The sequence below is a fragment of the Paroedura picta genome, chromosome 1 (assembly GCF_049243985.1).
Source record: "Paroedura picta isolate Pp20150507F chromosome 1, Ppicta_v3.0, whole genome shotgun sequence".
NCBI classification, from domain to species: domain Eukaryota; kingdom Metazoa; phylum Chordata; class Lepidosauria; order Squamata; family Gekkonidae; genus Paroedura; species Paroedura picta.
In genome coordinates, this window is record NC_135369.1 from 166,428,711 (window position 1) to 166,444,487 (window position 15,777).

A 15,777-nucleotide genomic window follows, 5' to 3' on the forward strand; every position below is an offset into this window, starting at 1 on the left:
ACCATTCCCTGAAGTCTATTTAAGTTTGCACCGACTGCTTCAGGGACTCCATCCAGCCACTTCATTCTCTGTCGTCCCCTTCTTCTTTTGCCCTCAATCACTCCCAGCATCAGGCTCTTCTCCAGGGAGTCCTTCCTTCTCATGAGGTGGCCAAAGTATTTGAGTTTCATCTTCAGGATCTGGCCTTCTAAGGAGCAGGCAGGGCTGATCTCCTCTAGGACTGACCGGTTTGTTCGCCTTGCAGTCCAAGGGACTCGCAAGAGTCTTCTCCAGCACCAGAGTTCAAAAGCCTCAATTCTTTGACGCTCAACCTTCCTTATGGTCCAACTTTCACAGCCATACATTGCAACTGGGAATACCATAGCCTTGACTAAACACACTTTATTTGGCAGGGTGATGTCTCTGCTTTTTAGGATGCTGTCTAGATTTGCCATAGCTTTCCTCCCCAGGAGCAAGTGTCTTTTAATTTCTTTGCTGCAGTCCCCATCTGCAGTGATCTTGGAGCCCAGGAAAGTAAAATGATGATAATAATAACAGAGAATAACAATTTAACAGGATAACAATCAAACAGGACCATGTTTATTCCGTTCAGGTACATGGGTTCCTGGGAAGGTGTTTCAGGGGCCTAATGGTCCTAGACCCATCTCTGTTCTGGTCGACCTCAACCAAAAGCCTGGCGGAGGAGCTCCCTTTTGTGGGCCCTAGAGAACTGTTTCAGTTCCATTAGGGCCCTCATCTCCTCTGGAAGCTCATTCCACCAGGTGGGGGCCAGGACAGAGAAGGCTCTGGCCCTGGTTGAGGTCAAGTGGGCTTCTTTTGGCCCAAGGATCACTAGCCAGTTGGAAGGGGCAGAGCAAAAAGCTCTTTGAGGGGTGCAAACAGAAAAGCAGTCCCACAGGTACACTGGGACCTGATTACCAGAACCTTTAGCCTGATCCGGAATTTGACTGGTAGCCACTGCAGTTGTTGGAGGATGGGCCAGATGTGGGACCTCCATGATGTTGCTGTGAGGACCCTGGCAATGGCATTTTGGACCAGATAGCCCCCAGTGCTAGTCACTTGGCTTGACAAAGGTAGTAGGCCAGTCACACTACTCTAGTGATCTGAGCTACCTTTGAGAGGGAAGCATCCAGGATCACGCCCAGGTTCCTATTAGAGTGAGCCACTGACAGCTGCGCACCATCCAGGTTGGGTAGATGTGCTTCCTCACATAGCCCCTTCCTGCCCAGCCATAGGACCTCCTTCTTTGAAGGATTGAGCTTCAGATGACTCTGCTTGAGCCATTCGGTCACTGCTTCCAGGCAGCTGGTTAATGCTTCTGGGGGAGGGTCAGGGCAGTCATCCATCAGGAGGAAGAGCTGGGTGTCATCTGCATATTGATGACATCCCAGTCCAAACTTCCATACCAGTTTGGCAAGAGGGCGCATGAAGATATTGAATAGAACTAGAGAGAGGACCACTCCCTGTGGGACTATGCAAGTGAATTTTCAGTAGCTTGCTGATTACAATCCTATTGCCACTCTCTGTCTGCAATCCCAGAGGAAAGAGATCAGCCACTGAAAGGCTGACCTTGGAATTCCAGTATTGGCAAGGCAGTGAGCTAGATGCTTATGGTTGACTGTGTCGAATACCGTTGAGACATCTAGTAGTACCAGCAGCGCCAACCCACCTTGGACCTGCTGGTGACGGAGATCAACCATCAGGGTGATTAGCACTGTCTCTACCCCCATGGCCAAGCTGGAAATCTGACTGAGATGGGTCTAGGACTGAAGCTTCTTCCAGGAATGCCGACATTTGATCTGCGATGGCCCTTCCTGACAGAAATAAAAAGCTAAGTTTATTAAGTTGTTTGGGTTCAACTCTGGGGAGAAAATAGTAAAAGAAATAGTAAAATAGTAAAAATAGTAAAGGGAAGCTTAATGGACAGACGCATTCACAATTGTGTAACCTGAGAGTAATTAAAAAGAGAACCTGGCAGTATGCAGGCCCTTGTATCTGGTAAACATCTTCATCATGTTATGTACTAACCCATGACCCAGCCTCTGCTTATATATGTGGTCTTGTAACTTCCATTTCATTGTCTGACAAAGTGTGTGTGCACATGAAAGCTAACATCTGGAATAAAACTTGCTTGGTCTTAAAGGTACCATTGGGCTCAAACTTTGTTGTTCTAGGACTTCAGAGACTCTCAACAAGATTCCCATATGCAGTGACAGTTCAGTCATCATTATGGTCACCTAAGCAACCGTGTAATCTGTAAGACATCCAAAATGACTGCCACCCCACTGGGAAGTGCTTACATTATTTCCATCTAGGGCTGAAACTGTGGCTTGGGAAATTCCTGAAGAAATGCGGGGTGGTGCCTGCAGATATCAGAGGACAGTAGGGAGAAGGTGTCCAGGGAGGATGTAATGCCATAGAATCTGCTCTCAGAAGCTGCCATTTCCTTCTGGACAACTGATTTCCTTATTCAGGAGCTCAGTTGTACATCTGGGAGAATTCCGGTCCCTTCTTGGCGGTTGACAAGTCTATTTCCACTGAATGATTGCTCCCCAAGGGCTATTCAGAATGAAGCACATGAACCAAAATTTCACAATATAGCTTTATCATCAGCCAGTATGATGAGAGTTTCAGAACAGGAACTGGGAGATCCAGATTCAAATTTCTACTCCACCATGGGAGTCCATTAGGTGACCTTGGACCTATCACACACATAAGAACATATGAGAAATCCTGTTGGATCAGGCCAATAGCCTGATCCAACAGAGAACCAGTTTGGTGTAGTGGTTAGGAGTGCGGACTTCTAATCTTGCATGTCAGGTTCGATTCTCCACTCCCCCACATGCAGCCAGCTGGGTGACCTTGGACTCGCCACAGCACTGATAAAGCTGTTCTGACCGAGCAGTAATATCAGGGCTCTCTCAGCCTCACCCACCCCACAGGGTGTCTGTTGTGGAGAGAGGAATAGGAAGGCAATCGTAAGCCGCTTTGAACCTCCTTCGGGTAGGGAAAAGCGGCATATAAGAACCAACTCTTCTTCTGCTTCTAGCCCATCCAGTCCAACATTCTGTGTCACAGTGGCCCCAAACCAGGTGCCACAAGGAGGTCCACCAGTGGGGCCAGAACTCAAGAAGCCTAGGCTTGTGCACCAGGAGTCCAATCCTGCCCTATTTGGCTTTGGCGCCCATTAAAGTCAATGACTATGGTATTCCCAGTTGCAATGTATGGCTGCGAAAGTTGGACCATAAGGAAGGCCGAGCATCAAAGAATTGAGGCTTTTGAACTCTGGTGCTGGAGAAGACTCTTGCGAGTCCCTTGGACTGCAAGGCGAACAAACCGGTCAGTCCTAGAGGAGATCAGCCCTGACTGCTCCTTAGAAGGCCAGATCCTGAAGATGAAACTCAAATACTTTGGCCACCTCATGAGAAGGAAGGACTCCCTGGAGAAGAGCCTAATGCTGGGAGTGATTGAGGGCAAAAGAAGAAGGGGACAACAGAGAATGAGGTGGCTGGATGGAGTCACTGAAGCAATAGGTGCAAACTTAAATGGACTCTGGGGAATGGTAGAGGACAGGAAGGCCTGGAGGATCATTGTCCATGGGGTCGCGATGGGTCGGACACGACTTCGCACCTAACAACAACAAAATAGTCAATGACACCATTAAAGTCCCATTGACTTTAATGGGATTTTCGGCATTTCTGCCTTTCCTGGGGCCTGGGGGAATTTCAGTTACAGCCTACAAACTTTCAGGGTATATCCAGGAGGCTCTCCCCTCTGAATTTCACAACAATTGGCCCACGAGGTCCACTTCCAGGGATTTCGAAAGAGAATGCCCCAATCTCTCCATTCTATCCAATGGAGAGTCTGTCCCATTGGATAGAATGGAGCGGATGGGGGCACTGTCTTTCAGAACCCCTGAAAGTGGACCCCGTGGTCCAATCGATGTGAAATTCAGAGGGGGGTCAGGGAAGAGCTTCCTGTAGCTACCCTGAAAGCTTGGAGGCTGTAATTGAAACCCCCACCACCACCCAGGTCCTGGGAAAGGCAGAAACACCGGAATTCCTATTCGATCCAAGGCACCATTGACTTCAGTGGGCACCGACGCCGAATCGGGCTGGATCAGGCCCCTAGTGCACAAGCCTACTTCCCACTGTTGCCTCCCAAGCACCAAGAACACAGAGCCTCGCTGCCCCAGATAAAAGTGTTCCATCTATACCCTGTGGCTCACTGCCACCGATGGACCTCTGCTCCATCCAGTCCCCTCTTGAAGCTGTCCATGCTTGTGACTGTTACCACTTTCCGAGGCAGTGAATTCCACGTGTTAAATACTCTACGGGTGAAGAAATACTTTGTAAACCTACTGCCCATTTATTTAATTGAGTGCCCAGGTGATCTAGTGTTGTGAGAAAGGGAGAAAAGTAATTTCTCTACTTTCTCTATCCCGTGTATGATTTTGTAAATCTCTGTCACAGGGGTAGTCAAACTGCGGCCCTCCAGATGTCCACGGACTACAATTCCCATGAGCCCCTGCCAGCATCCGCTGGCAGGGGCTCATGGGAATTGTAGTCCGTGGACATCTGGAGGGCCGCAGTTTGACTACCCCTGTCACGTCACCTACCCCTCAGTTGTTGTTTCTCCAAGCTGAATAGCCTTAACCTCTTTAACCTCTCTTCCCAGGGAATGTGTTCCGTCCCCTTAATCATTTTAGTTGCCCCCTTTTCTGCACTTTTTTCCAGTCCTATATCTTTTTTGAGTTGGAGTGACCAGAAATGTACACAGTATTCCGAACAAGGCTGCACCACAGATTTTTAAACTGGCTGATTTGTTTTCAATTCCTTTCCTAATAACCTCCAGCATCGCATTTGCCTTTTTTAAAATCACCATGACGGACTGAATCAACATTTTCAGTGAGTTATCTAACACAACTCCAAGATCTCTTTCCTGGTAATACCACCGGTTTGGACCCCATCAACATATTTGTAGTTAGGATATTTGGCTCCAACAGGCCCTTGCCCACTTTGCATCCCATTTGCCACATTGATGCTCACTTGCTCAGCTTCGACAGATCCCTCTGGATCACCTCACAATCCTCCCTGGTTCTCACCACCTTGAACAACTTGGTGTCCCCTGCAAACTTAGCTACTTCACCGCTTACTGCCAACTCCAAATCATTAACGAATAAGTTAAAAAACAAGGGACTTCGTACCGAGTCCTGTATCCCCCCACGGCTTATCCCCCTCCACAGTGAAAACTGCTCATTGATACTCAGCCTCGTTTTTCTGTTAATAAACCAATTTTTAATCCACAAGAGGACTTGTTTTCTTCTCCTATAACTATTGTGCTTACTTAGGAACCTTTGATGAGGAACTTTTATCAAAAGCTTAATTTTCCACCTCCTCTCTCATCACTGCAGTCTTATTCACACCCTTCCTGAAACTGGTGGTTCTGGAGAGGGCAAATGAAGTCTTCGTTAGTGAAGACAGAGACATTTAAAAAATTGCATTTTGCTTTTCTTCCACTTCCCTATCTTGCCTTAGTAATTCTTTCATCCTGAGGTCATCCAAGGACCCCACTGTCTCCCTGACTGGTTTCCTGCTACTATTGTATTTGCAGAAATTGTTATTGTTGGTCCTTAGTTTTTTGGCAGTATGTTCCTCATAATTCCTTTTTGCCTGTCTGATCCCTGCCTTGCTTTTTATTTGCCACAAGCTGTGCTTCCTTTTATTTACCACGCTTGGACTATCTTTCCACCATTTTAAAATCCTTCTTACATATTTCACTTTACCTTTATTTTGTCAATTAACAATGCAGGCCTCTTTATACCTCTTTGTACCCTTCCGAACCTGGAATATACATACATTTTATCCGAGCTTCCAGGTCCGTAGTTTTAAATGGTCTCCCAGCTTTTGGAAAGGATTTGACCCTTCTTACCTTTCCTTTCCGTTTCTTCGTCACAAGTACCCTCACTTGACAGAAGTTCCTCTTTCTAAAGTTAAATGTGGTTATGTTGGTCTTTGGTGGCAACTCCCTATTCACATAAATGTTGATCTTAATAACATTATGGTCACAGTTCCCAACTGGTGCTATCATATTTACATCTAGGTCTTGGGCATTACTTAGGACAAAGATCACCTCTTCCCTGATCTGCTCCACAGCACAGTCATTAAGAGTAGCGATCCCCAACCTGTGGGCTGCGGACCACATGTGGTCCTTCGACTAATTGGAGGTGGGCCCCGAAGGACGCCTTCTCTCCTCTCCCGGCCCTTTACAACACGCTTCGGGTGTCATTGTCTCCCATCACTCCCAGATGGGACTATCTCGTTGCAGAGAAACAAGCTCAGGGTTCCCATTGATTTGTCATTGTCATGAGTTAAAATTTCCATGAAAATAAAATGTTCCTTATGTTCATTGTTGTGGCATGTCTGTATCTTACTTTGAAGGGATGTTTAAACATTACCATAGCGATCAGAGAGCATCAGGGCAGTGGTTGAGAGTAGAGGAGTAAACAACCCCCCCCCCACCAGGCCTCAGTAAAAGGCGTTGAGTGGTCCCCAGTGATAAAAAGGTTGGAGACCACTGATTAAGAGTATCTAGAAACCCAATACCATTCTCCTGACTTGAACATATATTGACCCAATCAATGTGTGGGTAATTAAAACCACCTATTGTGACACATTATTTATTCGACAATTTTTAGACCAGCCATTTATGTAACAGAATCTCACATATCTTACATTCTCTGTCATACTGGAGTGTATACCCTCTCTGACATACAGAGCCATCCACCTCTTATCTTTGCAATATAATTTATATCCAGGAATCACTGTATCCCTCTGATTTCCTTCACCCCTCCAAGTTTCTGAAATGTCTGCAATGGAGCCAGTCACACTGACTGGGAGCTAACGGAGAAAGGAGATGAATGAGTCAGCTTCTGGTTGGTTACCGAAAGGTTGTACCAAGGGGAGCTCCTCAGATCTCCTCTCCTTCTCAGGCTGCCCTTTACTTCAAATGCTGATTTTGTTTTTAATGGTAGTTTAGCCCTTCTAGGCCTGGATTAAAAAGGGGCTCTAGCAGAATAACCTCAACAGTTACAGGATGTATGTAACTGTGTGTTTCCTTGTAGGGAAAAAAAAGCCCTTCTTCAAAGAATTTGAGATTTAGTTTAAAATTGGACCGTGTTTATTTTTTCAAGCCCTGGTTATATTTAAACACTATGTGCAGTTTGTTTGTTTTTTTTAATTGGCTTTCCCTTTTCTGTTACAAAAATCTGCCTTATCTATGGACCCTAGTCTCTAATATTATTGCTTTAATCTATAGGTGTAAGAAATTTTAAAGTGATACTGGAGTTTAAGAAAGCCCTGTGTCCTCAGTTTTAATCCTTGTCCTTTGGCCCTCTGTTTAACCCTTCCTGTACTGCAGCAAAACTACCCATGAACTCCTGAGACTTTTGAGAAGTAAAATTAGCTACACCTGCATAGTTTGAGCAGCTGCAACCAAACAAAAAGAAGAACACACTCAGATTAACTTACCTTGTATGTTGTGGTGAGGGTAAGAAGGCAAAGCGATTCTGCACTTTGTTTTTTCTGTTGTGGAACCTGCTGAATTCAGGTCGATTTGAACTCAGGTCTTCCTCTGTCCCCTCTGCCAACTGAAACAGAAAGTGTTCTGCACTTGATTGGGGAAGCTCAGGATGGGGAGGGGAACTAAGCGCAGCAGGAGTCTCTTTCTTTCTTTTCTTGAATGAGTGGGAGGGGGGAGAGGATTGGAGACAGCAGAAGAGTGGGAAATAACAAGAGGCAAATCTCTGCTGAGAGAAGTTAGGGCTTCTGGAGCACAGTCACTAAGGCAAGCCTTGCAACCTGGAAATTTGAACTGACACCCTGGCCAATTAGGGAAGATTGCTTTGCTACCAGGCACATAAGTTAATTTGCAAAAAGCACGAAGCTGCATACTTACTAATGCCTGTTTTTCAAATATTGAGGATTATATCCACTTCTGGATATCGCGGGGGAAAGGTAGGGTCACCCTGGATCAATCATGCATGTTGCAGAGGGAAAATTTAAAGAACCCAAAATCAAATGTTAACTCAGTTCAGTGTAGACGGCAGGTATTTATTCGGACTGGGAGTGAGTATAAAGCCCTGTGCAGACTATACCCAGGTTTCCTCAGACAGGAGCCTCTGCCTATTTCATGAACTATGTAAAGGAAGGGTTAGTTTGGTGTAGTGGTTAAGAGTGGCTGATCTGGTGAGCTGGGTTTGATTCCCCAGTCCTCCACCTGCAGTCAGTAGGATGACCTTGGGCTAGTCACAGTCCTGCTAGGGCTGTTCTCACAGAGCTCTCTCAGCCCCACCTACCTCACAAAGTGTGTGGTGCAGAAAGAAAGGGGAAGGTGTTTGCACGCAACTTTGAGATGCCTTCAAGTAGTGAAAAGCGAGGTATAAAAACCAACTGTTGGCTTTATATTGAAGGAAGGCATACAAAGAGATCATTGCTTACCAATACCATTAAGACAAAAAAAAGCATTTGATTATAAAATTCAACAGGATGTTGTTTAAAATAGGAGCTGAGTGGAGACAGAACCACATAAATCATCTAGTATAACTATATTTTTCTAGCCTCCTTCCTCATCTTCTCTGCCCATCTTGCTCATTCAGCAAGTGTGATACAAATGTGTAGAGCAGCCTTTCTCAACTTTTTACCATTGAGATACCTGTGAAACAATCTTCAGGCTTCAAGAACCTGCAGAAGTGGTGCAATTGTGCAGAAAATAGTTGGGAAGCATAGCTGTGTACATGGTCCTCTCCCCTTGCCATCCTCTCCAGGCCCATCATTGGCCATTTTGGGAGGGAGTGGGTCAACATTGCCATATATGGTCATATCACTTGATAAATGTTTAACAGACATTAAAAAATGCATGAAAAATTAATTCACTCCAATTCCGGAAACCCTTCCAGGGCCATGAAGAAACCAGAATGCAATGTCTGCTGATATAGTCAACCTACATATTCTTTTTAGAAACTAATCTATCTTGGAGGGTCTTTCTTCTAGAATGATTTAAAATTAAAGGAACATGATCAATATCTATGTATCTAAGGGTTTCCAACCAAAGACTGTCAACCAGCGGAGAGTTTTGGGGAGGGCAGATACTTACCTGTCTGGCATCCTCCCGCTTCACAAAGTTGCTACAGGCACCAACTGGAAGTGAGATTAACATGTTGGGCTTGATGGTCTACAATGTGCCTGAAGCTCTATGATTTTATCATAGAGCTATGGAGGAATTCTAGAGTGTTGCACCCAAATGCTGGCATCATTTCCAAGAGCTCTGCAGGAGCTTTCACGGATCCACAGGGCCTGTAGAATGGAGCTCTGCCGCCAGGTCTTTGGCTGAAGCCAGGGTATAGGAGATCACAGGGGGCTCTCCATAACCAAGAACTATCGGCATCCCTTAGAATTGGGACCTAATTTAATGAGACATGTCTCCTAGTTCCATGAGGCTAAGAAAATCTTTTCCACAGGTTCTGCCATTCCTTTCTTTGGATTCGTAATTGTTCATTTTAAAACATTTTAGAGCATGGCGATTCCAAAACATAAGGCGATTTTGTCCCTTGTTCAGTAAAGTTTACATTCTGAAATTTGAGACAAGGTAGGAAAGAGATGAAGGCTGGGACTGAAAGTAGAACTTCATTTCTATCTTCTATACACAACACAATTATAGCATGATGCCCAACTGTCCGACACAAGTCTCATACGTTGGCTCTGTAATTATTCTTTCAACTTGTTTTCAGGGTAGTCATCAATACCAGGAAATTGTTCAGGGATAAAAAGTGTGTCTGTAAGTCATTTGAGGATGGTCACAAATACAGATAGAACATAATATAGATCGATCCGAGAAAGATTGCTGCTATGGGCACACATGAATCACATACTTTTGGCTTGTCTGAAACAGAAAGCCTTCAAAAATCTGTCAACCTGGCTCTACCTCCAAGTACAAAGACATAACAATATGATACACTTAAGCCCCCACAATGTTGGATATTGTGTTATCATTGTACTACAGAAAATATTCGTACCTGAATCCTCCGGTGTGCCAAACTCCACCCAGTTAGGAATGACAGTGCAATACCCAGTGATGTGTGACGCACTTGTCTCCTTCATTTTGTCAACTGCATCTTAATATCACATGGAATATCACAAGTGTTATCACATCTACATTGACACACAAATTCTTTTGTTTCCACATTCACAATTTGCTCAGCAACTGTCCATCTGTGATGCAAACAGAGGCCTAGATTTTGGGGTTCGTTTTTTCTTGATAAAGGTCTTGACATCAAAATAACACACAAAACAAGCTTTTAGGTAGATCGGGAAGAGCTCTGGCCGATCAACTCAGTGGTCCAATGAGGCCTGCGTCCTCCTTCACATGGCATGCAACCACTGGTACAGGAAAACAGGGCATAAAAGCCACAGCCTTCCCATGAGCGCTAGAACTTGCAGGGTTACTGCTGCTGAATGAAAATCCCTTTAGTCACCATGGCTAGTAGTTGTTGATGGCCTTGTCCTCCATGAATATGTCTAAATTCCTTTCAAAGCCACCTGGGCTTGCAGCCATTGTTACATCCACTAGCAAGGATTTCCACCATTTAATTACCCATTGATTAAAGGAGTATTTCCTTTATCTGTCCTGAATTTATTGCCCATCGACTTCTCAGTTCTAATACTGTTGAAGAAGAAAAAGCTCTCTCTGCCCATTCTCTCCACAACCTATGTATGTGTGCGGTGCCGTCAAATCACAGCTGACTTATGTTGATCCCAGCAAGGCAAGTGAAAAGCACAGGTGGTTTGCCATTACCTTCCTCTGCAAAGTTTTCCTTGGTGGTCTCTCGTCCAAGTATGGTTCGTGCTTAGCTTCCGAGATCTGTCAAGTTGGGCTATACCGTTCTGCCTTCCCTCCCTCTCCACCCAATACATAATTTTATTAAATCCTTATCATGTCCCTCCACTATTCATCTTTTCTCTAAATTGAAAAGCTCCAGGCTCTTTAGCCTGTCTCACAGGAAAGGTGCTCCAACCTCTAATCATCTTGGCTGGTGGTTCTCCTCTGTGCTTTTTTCTGTCTCTCTAATATCTTTTTTTATGATACGACGAGAAGAAGAAGAGTTGGTTTTTATACCCCACTTTTCACTACCAGAAGGAGTCTCAAAGCAGCTTACAAGTGTCTTCCCTTCCTCTCCCTACAGCAGACACCCTGTGGGGTGGGTGAGACTGAGCGAGCTCTGAAAGAACTGGTATGAGAGAACAGCTCTAAAAGGACTGATTGTCCCAAGGTCACCCCTCCGGTTGCATACGGAGGAGGAGGGAATAAAACCCAGCTCACCAGATTAGAAAACTCCGCTCTACCACCAAGCTGGCTAGAATGTTCCAAATGCAGGTGCATCACAGCTCTATAGAAGGACATCACAGTATCGGCCATGTTATATTCACTCCCTTTCCTAGTAATCTTTGGTGTGGACTTTGTTTCTGCTGAACGGCTTACAGCCATGAGGCATCACTGCTCTTTAAGGTGGTCTTAATGACAATGGGATATCCATTGCATTGTAAAAGGACAACACAGTTTCTTTCACATCCTGCATTTGAATCCATTATTACCACAGTGTGTGGGATGCAGCAATTAAGGTTTCAATACTCTGAAAGCAACTCATTATAACAAAAGGAGGAAAAGTCCTAGATTCCAAGCAGATTTGAAGAGGTGGGGTGCAGAGGCCCAGCCAGAAGACTCCATGCTTTAAATGAGAAATGTTGCAAGAAGTACAGAATCTAGTTTGAGGTCCATAGAATGAATAACATTTACAGTTATATTCAGGTGGGTAGTCATGTTGGTCTGACACAGCAGAACCAAGTTTGAGGCTAGTGGCACCTTGAAGGCCAACAAAGTTTTATTCTGGGTATAAGCTTTTGTGTGCAGGCATTTTTGTGCACACAAAAGCTTATACTCACTTTACAGTTTTGCAAGCATTTGCACTGCATTCAGATCCCAGTACCAGATTGCTGGTCAATTGAGTTTCCCCCCCAGGTCAGTGTTTCAGAAACTGTTACAGTAGTTTACAAGCATCAACCTTTGATAAATGCTAATAATGGGGATTAACTCACCAGAACATATTGACTCCGATATTTCCAAAATTTGAGAACTTGTTATGGTCTGATAATTTCTCCCTGTCTTATGTGGCTTACTGTAATTTGGTCAGCTGTTCTTATTTCAAAAATCCCCCTTTCTTACATGGCGATTGCTTTTTTCACATTGATTTCTCCTTGAATTTTAATGTCTTTTAATATCCTTTCAAAAATTATTTCCACCGACCATTAAAGTTTTTATATTTGGTGCTTGCTCTGGACTCACCTGCAATTATGGGGCTTCAATTATTAGTATTACATGGCAAGTCTTTTTGCAGCTATCTATTCTAGTACCGAACTGTATCAAAGTTCCAAATCTTGATGGGCAAAACATTAAGAGCCTCAGAGCCGCAGCTGGACATGTCATATGGCAGGAAGTTCAATTCTCTCCAGAGACAAAATATAAAGGCCAAACAGGACCCAACACACTCTTAGCTGACGTTAGAAAAAGACAGAAGCGGTTGAACCCATAAATCTGGTATATCAGCCATAAATGCCAATCAACAAAACAGAACTTTGCTTTTTCCCTTTTTATAAAGAATCCCAGAGGTCTTTGTGAATACTGATCCCAGATGTAGCCTAGGCTGCTGGCAGATGTCCTCAATAATTATATGGTTGCATCTTTACTATGTTTAGCATGATACTGGCATATGGCAATGTTGCTACAATACGAGGGCATGGAGCCAACACTGTCATTTCCTGTTTACAAAGTAATACGTTTTGTGAACCAATCGCCATTGGGATAGAACGGAATCTTCCGATAAAGCGTTCACAGGCAACAGGAGACATGACATGCAAATGTACAGATTAAGTGCTTCATTTTGATTAACCTATTAATTAACCCAAAGCTCAGAATGAACAGCTGACCAGAGAGGATTTGGAATGGATAAGATAGAGTTAATTTCTTCTTATCTGTCGGATTCACGGCATCCTGACATTCGTGCCTTCGCGTTTGTTGTGTTCCCCAGTTCTTTCACAAAGCTCTTTGCAAATGCTTTTTGTTATTAGCACTCATTGCACAGTTCTTCTCCCTAGTCGTTGCTTAATGCAAATCCATTGGATAACAATCTCATGCTAGGTATGCATATGTGTGTGTGAGCTTTATTAATGCTTCATATACATTACATAGATGGACATTATAAACCTCCACTCACCACTTGTTTGATGACTATTCGCATCCATATCCATATATGGCAATACATTCAACCTCTTGATTTCATAACCCTCAACATTCACTATAGCAGGGATTCCCAACCAGGGGTCTGTGGACCCCCAAGGGGCCACGGGAGCTTCAGAGGGGGTCTGTGGCCTTTCCCCTTCTACCTTAATGAACTTGGCCACAATTAGGGAACTAGCTGCTTCCATTGCACCCCTCCTGAGCATGAATGAGTCCCCTCGTTGTTTCTGCTCCTGGGAGGGGACGGAGCCTGCACACGTACTCCCATCTTAAACCACCTCCTGTCTCTCTCCTTCCCCAGTCCTCCTCAAGCCTGCTTGTTGACACAGGTGGTAATGTCACTTCTGGTGACATGGGACTTCCAGGGGGGCTTGGCAGAGAGGCATGGCCAGCTGACATCAATTCTGGGCCTGAAAAATGATGTTAGACTTTCTCCATGGTCAAAAGGTTGAAAAAGGCTGCACTATAGGCCAGTACGACTTAAGAAAGTGACATTGTAACAGGTGATGAAGAGAGGGCTGAACTGCTCAATTCCTACATCTCCTCAGTCTTCTCTTCTGGGGGAATCGTGCTCAACATGGCAAAATCATTTCACGTGATGAGGAAGGAGAGTTGTGGTCTAGGACAGGGGTCCTCAACCCCCGGTCCGCGGCCCGGTACCAGGCCACGAAGGCCATGGTACCGGGCCACTAGCAGCCACGCCTGCCTCCCCCCTCGCAGCGAGAGGGGGGAAAGAGGCAGGTGCGGCCGCCGGCACACCAGTGACGCAAACGCACACATGCGGAGCTGCCGCGCATGCGTGTTTGCGCCCCCTGCTGGCAAAAACGCGCACACGCAGCAGCTTTGTGCATGCGCGTTAGTGCCACCTAGTGGCAAAAACGCATATGCGCGGTTACTGTGCGTGCATGTTTATGTGCGGCGGCGGCGGCGGCCAGGCCGCCGGCTCTCTCCCACCCTCGGAGGCGGTCCCCAACTACAAGAATGTTGGGGACCGCTAGTCTAGGATCACTGTAGGGGCAGTCCATAAACACCTAGTTTCTTTAAATGAAACCAAATCCTCTGGGCCCGATGAATTGCATCCAAGGGTACTAAAATAACTTGCAGGTGTAATTTCTGAGCCTCTCTACATTATTTTTGACAATTCTTGGAGAACAGGTTGTGTGCAAGAAGATTGGGGGTGGACAAATGTTGTCCCCATTTTCAGGAAGGGGAAAAAGGAGGATCTGGAAACTACAGTCCCGTCAGCTTGACATCTATAGCTGGCCACATTTTAGAACAAATCATCAGTCAGTCCTTGAGCAGCTAGAGCGGGTGGGTGTGAGTGTGTACATAGCTATGCTTCCCAACCATATCCTGCATGATCGCACCACTGCTGAGTGTTCTTGAAGCCTCAAGAATATTTCAGGGCGTTCTCAACAGTAAAAAAATAATAATTGAGAAAGGCTGCTTTATGGTACACAGCAGTGTACAAGCAGCTGGTAAGATGACACAGGTGCATTGCTTGCTCTTACTTCAGACATATCCCAGATGCGTTTATTTCGATATATTCCTTGAACATAAAAAGCTGCTAGTTGCGGTTCTTGTCCTGAAACCGGGAAGGAATTCAGTTCTTTCAAGTAAGTGCAGTAACGGTTTAAGAACTGGCATCAGTCCAGTTGCGTGTCACCTTAATGAAGCAGAAAACCCTGCCAAAAAGAAAGGGAATATCTCTGCATGAGCCAACGTACGTAAGGAAAGGGCAGGCCAAAACTCTTCCACAACAAAGGGTGCAATTACAAATTACGTTTCACATTTGCCTTCTCCAGGGCCGAGAACTCTGAGTTCCCCAAGGGGACCCCAGTTCTTAAGCACAGGGGACTGTAATTTGGATCAGGACTATGGCCCCAGGCACCGTTTTCCCCACACAGGTGTCTGAATATTTAACGCATCAGTGCAGTCGCCAGTGAGACAAATGGCACCCCAGAGCTGTTCTGGGTCAGGAAAGGGGTGTGGGTGGGAAGGCAGGATCCTTTTCTCCCCAAGGGCCAGGCTCTCTATTTGGGCCCAGGGTGTTTTTGATCTGAGTTCCCACCAGGGAATGCACAGCAGATGTCTGACTAGAAGACCCCGTGGAGCAGGGGTAGTCAACCTGTGGTCCTCCAGATGTCCATGGACTACAATTCCCATGAGCACCTGCCAGTGTTTGCCAGCAAACGCTGGCAGGGGCTCGTGGGAATTGTAGTCCATGGACATCTGGAGGACCACAGGTTGATTACCCCTGCCGTGGAGGACAAGAGTAAAGTATGACTTGAGGCAAGATCCGTAGTCTGAAGGTAACCTACTTCCTCACTGACAAAGGAAATCCATCTGGATTTTTTATTTAAATCCTTTTTTTCTTTTTGCAGATTATTTTTAAAAGTATAGATAAAGCACGTCATCATATATTTTCTA

At 45.2% G+C, this 15,777-nt stretch overlaps 1 long non-coding RNA gene across 4 annotated transcripts in view; it reads right to left on the bottom strand.

The window, feature by feature from the left end:
* LOC143824154 (uncharacterized) overlaps positions 1–15,777 on the bottom strand; it is a 117,812-nt gene that overhangs the window by 67,022 nt on the left and 35,013 nt on the right. For all 4 annotated transcript variants that reach the window (XR_013226716.1, XR_013226713.1, XR_013226715.1 and 1 more), the window contains exons 4-5: positions 14,859–15,032; positions 7,530–7,648 (exon numbers count right to left, since the gene is read on the bottom strand). This is a non-coding gene — a long non-coding RNA (uncharacterized LOC143824154). The remainder of the gene's footprint in view (positions 1–7,529; positions 7,649–14,858; positions 15,033–15,777) is intronic.